This window comes from Salvelinus namaycush, chromosome 13 (genome assembly GCF_016432855.1).
Source record: "Salvelinus namaycush isolate Seneca chromosome 13, SaNama_1.0, whole genome shotgun sequence".
In the NCBI taxonomy this organism is placed as follows: domain Eukaryota; kingdom Metazoa; phylum Chordata; class Actinopteri; order Salmoniformes; family Salmonidae; genus Salvelinus; species Salvelinus namaycush.
The window spans coordinates 2277163-2289937 of NC_052319.1; positions in this window are offsets into that span (position 1 = coordinate 2277163).

Genomic DNA, 12775 nt, shown 5'->3' on the forward strand with positions numbered 1-12775 from the left:
GAAGGGCTTTGAAAGGCTGGTCCTGGCTCACATCAACACCATTATCCCAGAAACCCAAGACCCACTCCAATTTGCATACCGCCCCAACAGATCCACAGATGATGCAATTGCACTCCACACTGCCCTTTCCCACCTGGACAAAAGGAACACCTCTGTGAGAATGCAATTCATTGACTACAGCCAGTGGTGTGAAGCGGGTTAAACCAAGGCCTCATACCTTTTAAAGGGTTAATCAATTCTGTATTGATAAACTGTAAGGTCTCCTCTTCAGGAGACCTCTGTGTGTGTGTTAAAACCTGTTTTTGAGTGTTGTGACCTACGTTCATCTACGTTCAGACACCTCCTGTCTGGATCCCACCGTGTTTATCTGGTTTTCTGAGAACACAAGGCTGCCACAGACCTGATGAAACCAGCCACCTGTCAGAAGATGCTTACACTCATTCACATTGTTATGACTCTATACTTGTGATGGAAGGTTAAGTTTCGGTCAAACCCACTTCTGAGTTTTTACTTGCTGATAAGATGGTTGCTGCTGTCAGTGGGTTAGATTTATTAAAATGTTGCTGCCAGGGAAATTCACGCAAGAAGGACTGGGAGAGGCTATATGAGTTATAGGATGTCTTAGACATTTTGCAGAACTTGGGGAGAACTATCCTATACTGTTATACTGTAATCTGTACCAACTTCTGCCTACAATTGTATTACTAAAGGAGTATTTTAATACTTAAACAAAGAGTCAGTGTTTCCTTTCCATTACTAATGTATGTTTGATAATTTCTAGACTTATTTCAGAGACTGACCCAAAACAACGCCGGCAGTGGATAGGTACTCGGAGCAGTCTTCTGTTCCGACTTAGGAAGTCTGCACACCACCCACTGCTCCCGGGTATTTTACTTGCAGATGTCCAATCTCTCGATAATAAAGTTGATGAGCTCAAGGCCAGAGTTGCTTTTCAGAGAGACACCAGGGATTGTAATATTCTCTGCTTCACGGAAACATGGCTCTCTCAAGATATACTCAGTACATTGCGCCGACAGGAACAAACATCTCTCTGGGAAGCAGAAGGGTGTAGGTATATGTTTTATGATTAACGACTTATGGTGAACTGTGATAACATACAGGTACTCAAGTCCTTCTGTTCACCCAACCTAGAATATCTCACAATCAAATGCCGAACGTACTATCTCCCAAGAGAATGTTCGTCAATAATAGCCACAGCGGTCTATATCTCCCCTCAAACCGATACCACAATGGCCCTCAAAGAACTTCACTGGACTTTATGCAAACTGGAAACCACATATCCTGAGGGTGCATTTATTGTAGCTGGGGATTTTAACAAAGCAAATTTGAGGAAAAGGCTCCCGAAATTCTATCAACATATTGATTGTTGTACTCGCGCTGCTAAAACTCTTGACCATTGTTATACTACCTTCCAGAATGCATATAAGGCCCTCCCCCTCCCTCCATTCGGCAAATCGGACCACGATTCCATCATGCTCCTCCACCCTATATGCAGAAACTAAAACAGGAAGCACCCGTGGTAAGGACTATTCAACGCTGGTCTGACCAATCAGAATTCACACTTCAAGATTGTTTTGATCACGCGGAATGGGATATGTTTAGAGTAGCTTCAGAAAATAATATCGACACATACACTTGAAGTCGGAAGTTTACATACACCTTAGCCAAATACTTTTAAACTAAGTTTTTCACAATTCCTGTAATTTAATCCTAGTAACAATTCCCTGTATTAGGTCAGTTAGGATCACCACTTTATTTTAAGAATGTGAAATGTCAGAATAATAGTTGAGAGAATGATTTACTTCAGCTTTTATTTCTGTCATCACATTCCCAGTGGGTCAGACGTTTGGGTGAATTTTAGCCCATTCCATCTGACAGAGCAGGTGTAACTGAGTCAGGTTTGTAGGCCTCCTTGCTCGCATACACTTTTTCAGTTCTAGCCACAAATTTTCTATAGGTTTGAGGTCAGGGCTTTGTGATGAACACTCCAATACCTTGACTTTGTTGTCCCTCCATTTTGCCACAACTTTGGAAGTATGCTTGGGGTCATTGTCCATTTGGAAGACCCATTTGCGACCAAGCTTTAACTTCCTGACTGATGTCTTGAGATGTTGCTTCAATATATCCACATAATTTTCCTCCTCCTGATGTCTATTTTGTGAAGTGCACCAGTCCCTCCTGCAGCAAAGCACTCCCACAACATGATGCTGCCACCCCCGTGCTTCACGGTTGGGATGGTGTTCTTAGGCTTGCAAGCCTCCCCCTTTTTCCTCCAAACATAACAATGGTCATTATGGCCAAACAGTTCTACTTTTGTTTCATCAGACCAGAGGACACATCTAGCAGGTATAGGGACAAAGTTGAGTCCAGTTCAACGGCTCAGACATGAGACGTATGTGGCAGGGTCTACAGAAAATCGTGGATTATAAAAGGAAAACCAGCCCCATCGTGGACACCTACGTCTTGCTTCTGGACAGGCTGAACACATTTGCTCGCTTTGAGGATAATACAGTCCAACCGACGCGGGCCGCTATCAAGGACTGTGGGCTCTCCTTCTCCGTGGCCGACGTGAGTAAATTCATTTAAGCGTGTTAACCTTCGCAAGGCTGCCGACCCAGATGGTATCCCTAGCCAAGGTCCTCAGAACATGTGCAGACCAGCTCGCTGGTGTGTTTACAGATATATTCAATCTCTCCCTATCTCAGTCTGTCCCCACATGCTTCAAGATGGCCACCATTGTCCCTGTACCTAAGAAAGCAAAGGTAATTAAACTAAATGACTATCGCCCGTAGCACTCACTACTGTCATCATTAAGTTCTTTGAGAGGCTAGTCAAGGATCATATCACCTCCACCTTACCTGCCACCCTAGACCCACCTCAATTTGCTTACCGCCCCAATAGATCCACAGTCGATGCAATCGCTACCACACTGCACACTGCCCTGTCCCATCTGGACAAGAGGCATACCTATGTAAGAATGCTGTTCATTGACTATAGCTCAGCACTCAACACCATAGTACCCTCCAAGCTCATCATCAAGCTCGAGGCCCTGGGTCTGAACCCCGCCCTGTGCAACTGGGTCCTGGACTTCTTGATGGGTCGCCCCCAGGTGGTGAAGGTAGGAAACAACACCTCCTCTTCGCTGATCCTCAACACTGGGGCTCAGCCCCCTCCTGTACTCTATGTTCACCCATGACTGCGTGGCCAAGCACGCCTCCAACTCATTCATCAAGTTTGCAGACGACACAATAGTAGTAGGCTTGATTAACAACAACGACGAGACAGCCTACAGGGAGGAGGTGAGGGCTCTGGGAGTGTGGTGCCAGGAAAATAACCTCTCCCTTCAGGAAACAGCAGAGGGAGCACCCCCCTATCCACATCAATGGGACTGCAGTGGAGAAGGTGGAAAGCTTCAAGTTCCTTGGCGTACACATCATTGACAAACTGCAATGTCCACCCGCATAGACAGTGTGGTGAAGAAGCCTCAGGAGGCTAAAGACATTTGGCTTAACACCTAAAACCCTCACAAACTTTTACAGATGCACATTTGAGAGCATCCTGTCGGGCTGTATCACCGCCTGGTACAGCAACTACACCGCCTACAACCGCAAAGCTCTCCAGAGGGTGGTGCGGTCTGCCCAACTCATTACCGGAGGCAAACTTCCCGCCCTCCTGGACACCTACAGCACCCAATTCCATAGTAAGGCCAAAAAGATGACGTCAACCACCCGAGCCACTGCCTGTTCAATCCGCTATCATCCAGAAGCAAAGGTCAGTACAGGTGCATCAAAGCAGGGACTGAGAGACTGAATAACAGCTTCTATCTCAAGGCCATCAGACTGTTAAACAGCAATCACTAACACATAAGAGAAGGCTGCCTATAGACATAGATTAGAAATCACTGCCCACGTTTAGAAATGGATCATTAGCCACTTTAATAATGTTTCCGTGTCTAGCATTACTCATCTCATATGTATAAACTGCACTCCACACTATTCTACGGTATCTTAGTCACTTTAAAATTGTGTTTACATATTGCATCACCCATCTCATATGTATATATTGTATTGTATTCTATACTACACCACTGACTGTTAAACAGCCATCTCCAGCACATCAGAGGCTGCTGCCTATTAACATAGATTAGGAATTACTGTCCACTTTAAGGAAATGAAACGCTAGCCACTTTAATAATGTTTCCGTATCTTGCATTACTCATCTCATATGTATAAACTGTACTCTATACTATTCTACGGTATCTTAGTCACTTTAATTGTGTGTAAACATTGCATTACGCATCTCATATGTATATACTATATTCTATACTATGCCACTGTATCTTAGTCCAATGTCGCTCTGACATATATTTATATATTCTTAATCCATTCCTTACTTAGAGTTATGTGTATTTTGGGTATATGTTGTGAAACTGTTGGATATTACTTGTTAGATATTACTGCACTGTCGGAGCTAGAAGCACAAGCATTTCGCTACACCCGCAAAAACATCTGCTAAGCAGGTGTATGTGACCAATACATTTGATTTGATAAGTAGCCCTCATTCCTATTCTCCAGAATATTGTACTATAAATGTCTTTATTAAATGCTTCAGGTTAAAATAATTAGTCTTTGACGATTTCTGAAACACACTTTGTCATCTCCGTGCATTCCGCGCAATTGGTCTGATGAATCCAAATTGGAGATTTTTGGTTCCAACCGCCGTGTCTTTGTGAGATGCAGAGTAGGTGAACGGATGATCTCTGCATGTGTGGTTCCCACCGTGAAGCATGGAGGAGGAGGTGTGATGGTGTGGGGGTGCTTTGCTGGGGACACTGTCTGTCATTTATTTAGAATTCAAGGCACACTTAACCAGCATGGCTACCACAGCATTCTGCAGCGATATGCCGTCACATCTGGTTTGTGCTTACTGAGACTATCATTTCATGATTTTTAATGGAATATCTACATAGGTGTATAGAGGCCCATTATCAGCAACCATTACTCCTGTGTTCCAATGGCACGTTGTGTTAGCTAATCCAATTATATCATCTTATGGCTTGGGGTAGAAGCTGTTTAGAAGCCTCTTGGACCTAGTACCGCTTGCCGTGCGGTAGCAGAGAGAACAGTCTATGACTAGGGTGGCTGGTGTTTTTGACAATTTTTAGGGCCTTCTGGTTGGGGTATGTACGTACGGTCACTATGGGGACGACGTCATTGATGCACTTATTGATGAAGCCAATGACTGATGTGGTGTACTCCTCAATGCCATCCGAGGAATCTCAGAACATATTCCAGTCTGTGCTAGCAAACAGTCCTTTTGCTTAGCATCTGCTTCATCTAACCACTTTTTTATTGATTTAGTCACTGATGCTTCCTGCTTGAATTTTTGCTTGTAAGCAGGTATCAGGAGGATAGAGTTATGGTCAGATTTTCCAAATGGAGGGTGAGGGAGAGCTTTGTGTGCATCTCTGTGTGTGGAGTAGAGGTGGTCCAGAGTTTTTTTCCCTCTGGTTCCACATTGAACATGCTGATAGAAATTTGGTAAAACGGATTTAAGTTTCCCTGCATTAAAGTCCTCTTCTACTAGGAGCCATGCCTCTGGGTGCACGTTTTCTTGTTTGCTTATGGCAGAATACAGGTCATTCAATGCTGTCATAGTGCCAGCCTCTGACTGTGGTGGTATGTAAACAGTTACGAAAGGTACAGATAAAAACTCTCTCTGTAGATAGTGTGGTCTACAACTTATGATGAGATACTCTACCTCAGGCGAGCAATAGCTCGAGACTTCCTTAGATATTGTGCACCAGCTGTTGTTTACAAAAATACATAGTCCGCCTGTTATGTGCCTCCTAGAAGGAGGGAGGTGCAGGAATCAGGAGCAGGAGAGCAAGGAAGTCCCAGTGGCACAATAGTTTAATATGTAGTTCCAACTCAACAACAACATGGGGGGGAAACACGCATAAAACGAGGTCGCCACACACAGGGAAATAAACGCTACACACGGAGGAGAAACCTCTACTCCTAAACACCTTTCAAAACGGTACAACTGCCGTGAGAAAAGAAAACCCTGTGGTGCAGACACGCACCCCTAACAACGTAACCACAGCAAACAATCCAGCACAAAAACTAGCAGGCAGCGGAGGTTAATAAACCCACCGAAATCAACTAATAGGACACAGGTGTAAACAAAACAGACAGACACAAACGAAAAGGAAAAATGGATCGGTGGCAGCTAGTAGGCCGGCGACGACGACTGCCGAGCACCGCCCGAACAGGGAGAGGAGCCACCTTCGGTGGAAGTCGTGACACTGCCGCCCCTTGTCTTACCAGACGCTGCTGTTCTATCCTGCCAGTGCAGCGTATAACCAGCCAGCAGTATGTTGATAGTGTCGTCGTTCAGCCACGACTTCGTGAAGCATAAGATATTACAGTTTTGAATGTCCCGTTGGTGGTTTAATCTTCCGCGTAAGTAATCTATTTTATTCTCCAAAGATTTCACGTTTGCTAGCACAATGGAAGGAAGTGGGGGTTTATTCGATCGCCTACAAACTCTCAGAAGGCAGCCCGCCCTCCGGCCCCTTTTACTCCACCTCCTCTTCCAGCAAATCACGGGTATCGGGGCCTGTTCCCGAGAAAGCAGTATATTGTTTGCGTCGGGCTCGTCAAACTCGTTAAAGGAAAAAAAGGATTCGTGGTGAGTAATTGCAGACCTGATGTCCAGAAGTTATTTTTGGTCATAAGAGATGGTAGCGGCAACATTATGTACAAAATAAGTAAAAAAATAAGTTAAACAAAGCAAATAAACATAACAAAAAACACCATCGGTTGGGCATACATAAAACATCTGCATTTGATGCATCAACCCGGGTTTTGAGTTCGTCATATTTTTGTGACGCTTTATCAATCTGTTCTTGAACATAAACATTTTGTTCACACGTTCGGGTTTTCTCAACTTTATACAGTTGTCCTAGTTTCCTCAATTGTTTGGACTTTAGCTGCAGTTCCTCATCTGTGTCACACCCTGGCCTCTGTTATATTGATTTTCTTTATTAGTTTAGTTAGGTCAGGGTGTGACATGGGGGATGTTTGTGTGTTTTGTCTAGTTTAGGGTGTGTGTATTGTTTAAGGGGTTTTTAGTATGTATGGGGTTGTGTTCAGTGTAGGTGTTTAGGAAAGTCTATGGTTGCCTGATTTGGTTCTCAATCAGAGACAGCTGTTTATTGTTGTCTCTGATTGGGAGCCATATTTAAGGCAGCCATAGGCTTTAGGTGTTTGTGGGTAATTGTCTATGTTGAACGTTTGTAGCTTGTGTATGCACTTACGTTTGTAGCTTCACGGTTGTTTTGTTTTGTAAAAGTGTTCGTTTCGTCATCTTTAATAAAAGAAGATGTCTTCATATCCCGCTGCGCCTTGGTCCGCTTATTATGACGATCGTGACAATCTGACTGTTGCCATTCTATGTCCTACTGTTGCTACCCCTTCCTGGCTCTCTCCAGCTTTCCCTGCAGGTCAGTCACTTCCTGTTCATTCCTAGCCTATTCCTGGTGATACTGGACTGTCAGTAATATTAACTGACACTCATAATTCAGGGCTAGACTGGAGAGAACATTTACCAGGGCTGAACCAGAAGCCCTATTTTGGAGAACGAAGGGCGCAATTTCTGCAGTTTTCTTGCTTTAAGCATCTTTGTCCAAAATTCTCAACTCTTCGGCATAATTGGGGTAAACATCTTTGCAGAGTTTTTCAATTAACCTCTCGGTCTAGCGCAAGTTGAAATTTAAATGGGTGGACAGTTACCCTCAGGAGGTCCTTTTACTCGACTAAAACCTTGTTAGCGCTCAATGAAAGGGTGTATTGATCGGCAGATAACTGACTCTAGTTGGTTGAATATTGGAAGTCTGGCTGCGGAAATTAATTTACAAATTATTTTATTGATCAATGCAAGTTGTTACAGAATCCCCCAGCCGAGGGCGCTGTGACACTAATTTCCAGCGTGTGTGTTGTTGTTTATGTCTGGTTGGAGACGCGTTGTCTGACTCTCACCCGTCCTCCCCCTCATGTGAGATATCTATATCACGTCCAGCTCATGGCTTCAGCCAATTGGACAATAGCCATTAGTCTTACCCCTGTGCACGCTCTAGCCACGCAGTCTCTCCAGGTTCTGATTGTCTAGCCAGCCTGAACCACACTCTCCACGTGAATAAATATTGCCCTACCTGAACAGTGTTATTCCAGGCTGTGAATGTTGGTGGACATATGTGCATGGGATGCGTGAACACATAGTAAGTTGTTATTGTTTTTTAGCTTGTCTTTGTATATCACTACGTAGCTATTACAATGTTAAACTGAAGTTGTTATTGGTATTGGCTATTATTACCTTTAGTGTAATTTTTATGTGTAGTACTGCTATTTATGTTGCCCATTTGTTTTGCCACATTGTATGGTATTAGGTAAGATGTTTACATTAACTCTGCTGTTATTATTGTACAATTATGTAATACCTGGTTATTAAATACAGTCCTTACCTATTGTGCTACAGCAGTTCTGTTCCATTTTTATTCACTGTTGTAGCACATTTTATATGCATACACTACCAGTCAAACATTATAGAACACCAACTCATTTATTTTTACTATTTTCTACATTGTAGAATAATAGTGAAGACATCAAAACTATGAAATAACACATATGGAATCATATAGTAACCAAATAAATATATTTTATATTTGAGATTCTTCAAATAGCCACCCCTTGCCTTGATGACAGCTTTTCACATTCTTGGCATTCTCTCAACAAGCTTCACCTGGAATGCTTTTCCAACTGTCTTGAAGGAGTTCCCACATATGCTGAGAACTTGTTGGCTGCTTTTCCTTCACTTGCCCAGGGAACAGTGGGTTAACTGCCTTGCTCAGGGGCAGAATGACAGATTTTTCCCTTGTCAGCTCGGGGATTCAAATTTAGCAACCTTCTGGTTACTGGCCCAATGCTCTAACCACTAGGTTGATGCAGCACTCCATCACTCTCCTTCTTGGTAAAATAGCCCTTACACAGCCTGGAGGTGTGTTGGGTCATTGTCCTGTTGAAAAACAAATGATAGTCCAACTAAGCCCAAACCAGATGAGATGGTGTATCGCTGCAGAATTCTGTGGTAGCCATGCTGGTTAAGTGTGCCTTGAATTCTAAATAAATCACAGACAGAGTCACAAGCAAAGCACCACCACAACATAACACCTCCTCCCCCATGCTTTACGGTGGGAAATACACATGTGGAGATCATCTGTTCACCCACACCATGTCTCACAAAGACACCCCGGTTGGAACCAAAAATCTCCAATTTGGACTCAACACCAAAGGACAGATTTCCACCGGTCTGATGTCCATTGCTCATGTTTCTTGGCCCAAGCAAGTCTCTTCTTATTGGTGTCCTTTAGTAGTGGTTTCTTTGCAGCAATTCAACCATGAAGGCCTGATTCACACAGTCTCCTCTGATTCACACAGTTGATGTTTAGATGTGTCTGTTAACTTCTCTTGGGTAGGGGGCAGCATTCGGAATTTTGGATGAAAAGCATGCCCAAGGATTAACGAGAAGTGTATCTTTAAAATGGTGTAAAATAGTTGTATGTTTGAGGAATTTTAATTATGAGATTTATGTTGTTTTGAATTTGGCGCCCTGCAATTTCACTGGCTGTTGGCGAGGTGGGACGCTAGCGTCCCGAACGATCCCAGAGAGGTTAACAAAGAGCGGCAGAATGGGTTAGTCCTAAATATTTCAAAAACTAAAATAATTGTATTTGGGACAAATCATTCACTAAACCCTAACCTCAACTAAATCTTGTAATGAATAATGTGGAAATTGATAAAGTTGAGGTGACTAAACTGCTTGGAGTAACCCTGGATTGTAAACTGTCATGGTCAAAACATGTTGGTCGAACAGTAGCTAAGATGGGGAGTAGTCTGTCCATAATAAAGCGGTGCTCTGCCTTCTTACCATCACTATCAACAAGGCAGGTCATACAGACCCTAGTTCTGTTGCACCTGGACTACTGTTCAGTCGTGTGGTCAGGTTCCACAAAGAGGGACTTAGTAAAATTACAATTGGCTCAGAACAGGGCAGTACGGCTGGCCCTTAAATGTACACGGGGATCTAACATTAATGATATGCATGTCAATCTCTCATGGCTCAAAGTGGAGGAGAGATTGACTTTATCACTACTTGTCTTTGTAAGAAGTGTTGACAAGCTAAATGCACCGAGCTGTCTGTTTAAAGTACTAGCACAGCTCGGACACCCATACATACCCCACAAGACATGCCACCAGAGGTCTCTTCACAATCCCCAAGTCCAGAACAGACTTTGCGTTATTTGTAACTTATTTTGTACATAATGTTTCTGCAACCGTATCTTACGGCAAAAAAAAGAGCTTCTGGATATCAGGACAGCGATCACTCGCTTCGAATTAGACTAAGATTTTTTCTTCAACAAGAAGGATGCACAGGACATTCTCCGAACACCCGACAAGGCCAACATCCCAGTTATTGGCAAGAGGAAGAGACGCAGGTACAGAGAACACAGAGCAGGGTGCCTCGTAAGGATTCGCAGAAGGCGAGTGGGAAAGCTGCCGTTACCGTCAATATTACTCGCCAACATCCAATCATTGGACAATAAATTAGACAAGGTACGATCACGAATATCCCACCAACGGGCCATCAAAAACAGTAATATCTTATGTTTCACGGAATCGTGGCTGAATGATGACATGGATATTCAGCTAGCGGGATATACACTGCACCGGCAAGATAGAACAGATAAGGGGGGGCGGTCTGTGCATATTTGTAAACAACACATGGTGCATGAAATCTAAGGAAGTCTCTAGATTTTGCTCGCCTGAAGTAGAGTATCTTGCGATAAAATTCAGACCACATGATTTTCCTAGAGAGTTTTTAGCTATAATTTTCGTGGCTGTTTATTTACCACCACAGATGGAAGCTGGCACTAAGACCGCACTCAGTCAGCTGTATAAGGAAATAAGCAAACTGCTCACCCAGAGGCGGCGCTCCTAGTGGCCGGAGACTTTAATGCAGGGAAACTTAAATCAGTTCTCCCTAATTTCTATCAACATGTTAAATGTGCAACCAGAGGAAAAAAATGTGAGATCACCTGTACTCAACACAGAGACTCGCCTGAGGTATATCTTATGATAAGCTGTAGACCACACTATCTACCAAGAGAGTTCTCATCTATATTATTCGTAGTCGTCTATTTACCCTCACAAACCGCTGGCACTAAGACCGTACTCAACCAGCTGTATAAGTTGAAGAGGGTTAAACCAAGGCCTCATACCTTTTAAAGGGTTAATAAATTGTGTTACGATAAACTGAAAGGTCTCCTCTTCTAGGAGACCTCTGTGTGTTTATTAACACCTGTTTTGAGTGTTGTGCCCTTCAGACATTATCAGAAGGCGGAAACCGCCTACGTTCATACATACTCCTCCTGTCTGGGCCCCACCTGGTTATCTGAGGTTCTGAGAATACGACTGGTGTCCTGAGAACACAAGGCTGCCACAGGCCTGATGAAAACAGCCACCTGTCAGAAGATGCTAGGACTTGTTCACCTTGTTATGACTCTATACTTGTGATGAAAGGTCAAGTTTCGGTCAAACCCACTTCTGAGCTTTTAATTGCTGATAAGATGGTTGCTGCTGTCAGGGGGAGGTTAGATTTATTAAAATGTTGTTGCCAGGGAAACTCATGCAAGGAGGACTGGGAGAGGCTATATGAGTTACAGGATCTCAGACATTTTGCAGAACCTGGGGAGAGCTATCATATACTGTACTCTGTACCAACTTCTGCCTACAATTGTATTACTAAAGGAGTATTTTAATACTTAAACAAAGAGTCAATGTTTCCTTTCCATTACTAATGTATGTTTGATAATTATATAGACCTGATAATTTGTTGAAGAAATTGACCAACAAAGGCCATAAGGAAACAAGAAAGTTCTCATCCAGAAGCGATGCTCCTAGTGGCGGGTGATTTAAATGCAGGCAAACTTAAATCCGTTTGACCTAATTTCTACCAGCATGTCACATGTGCAACCAGAGGAAAAAAAACTATAGACCACGTTTACTCCACACACAGAGATGTATATAAAGCTCTCCCTCACCCTCCATTTTGCAAATCTGACCATCATTTTATCCTCCTGATTCCTGCTTACAAGCAAAAACTAAAGCAGGAAGTACCAGTGACTCGCTCAATACGTAAGTGGTCAGATGACGCGGATGCTACGCTACAGGACTGTTTCGCTAGCACAGACTGGAATATGTTCCGGAATTCATCCAATGTCATTGAATTCATCCAACCTCATCAATAAGTGCATCGACGACGTCGTCTCCACAGTGACCGTATGTACATATCCCAACCAGAAGCCATGGATTACAGGCAACCTCTGCATCGAGCTAAATGCTAGAACTGCCGCTTTCAAGGAGCGGGACACTAATCCGGACGCTCATATGAAATCCCGCTACGCCCTCAGACGAACTAACAAACAGGCAAAGCTTCAATACAGGATTAAGATTGAATCCTTCTACATCGGCTCTGACGTTCGTCGGATGTGGCAGGGCTTGAAAACTATTACGGACTACAAAGGGAAACCCAGCCGCGAGTTGCCCAGTGACGCGAGCCTACCAGACAAGCTAAATACCTTTTATGCTTGCTTCGAGGCAAGCAACACTGAAGCATGCATAAGAGCACCAGCTGT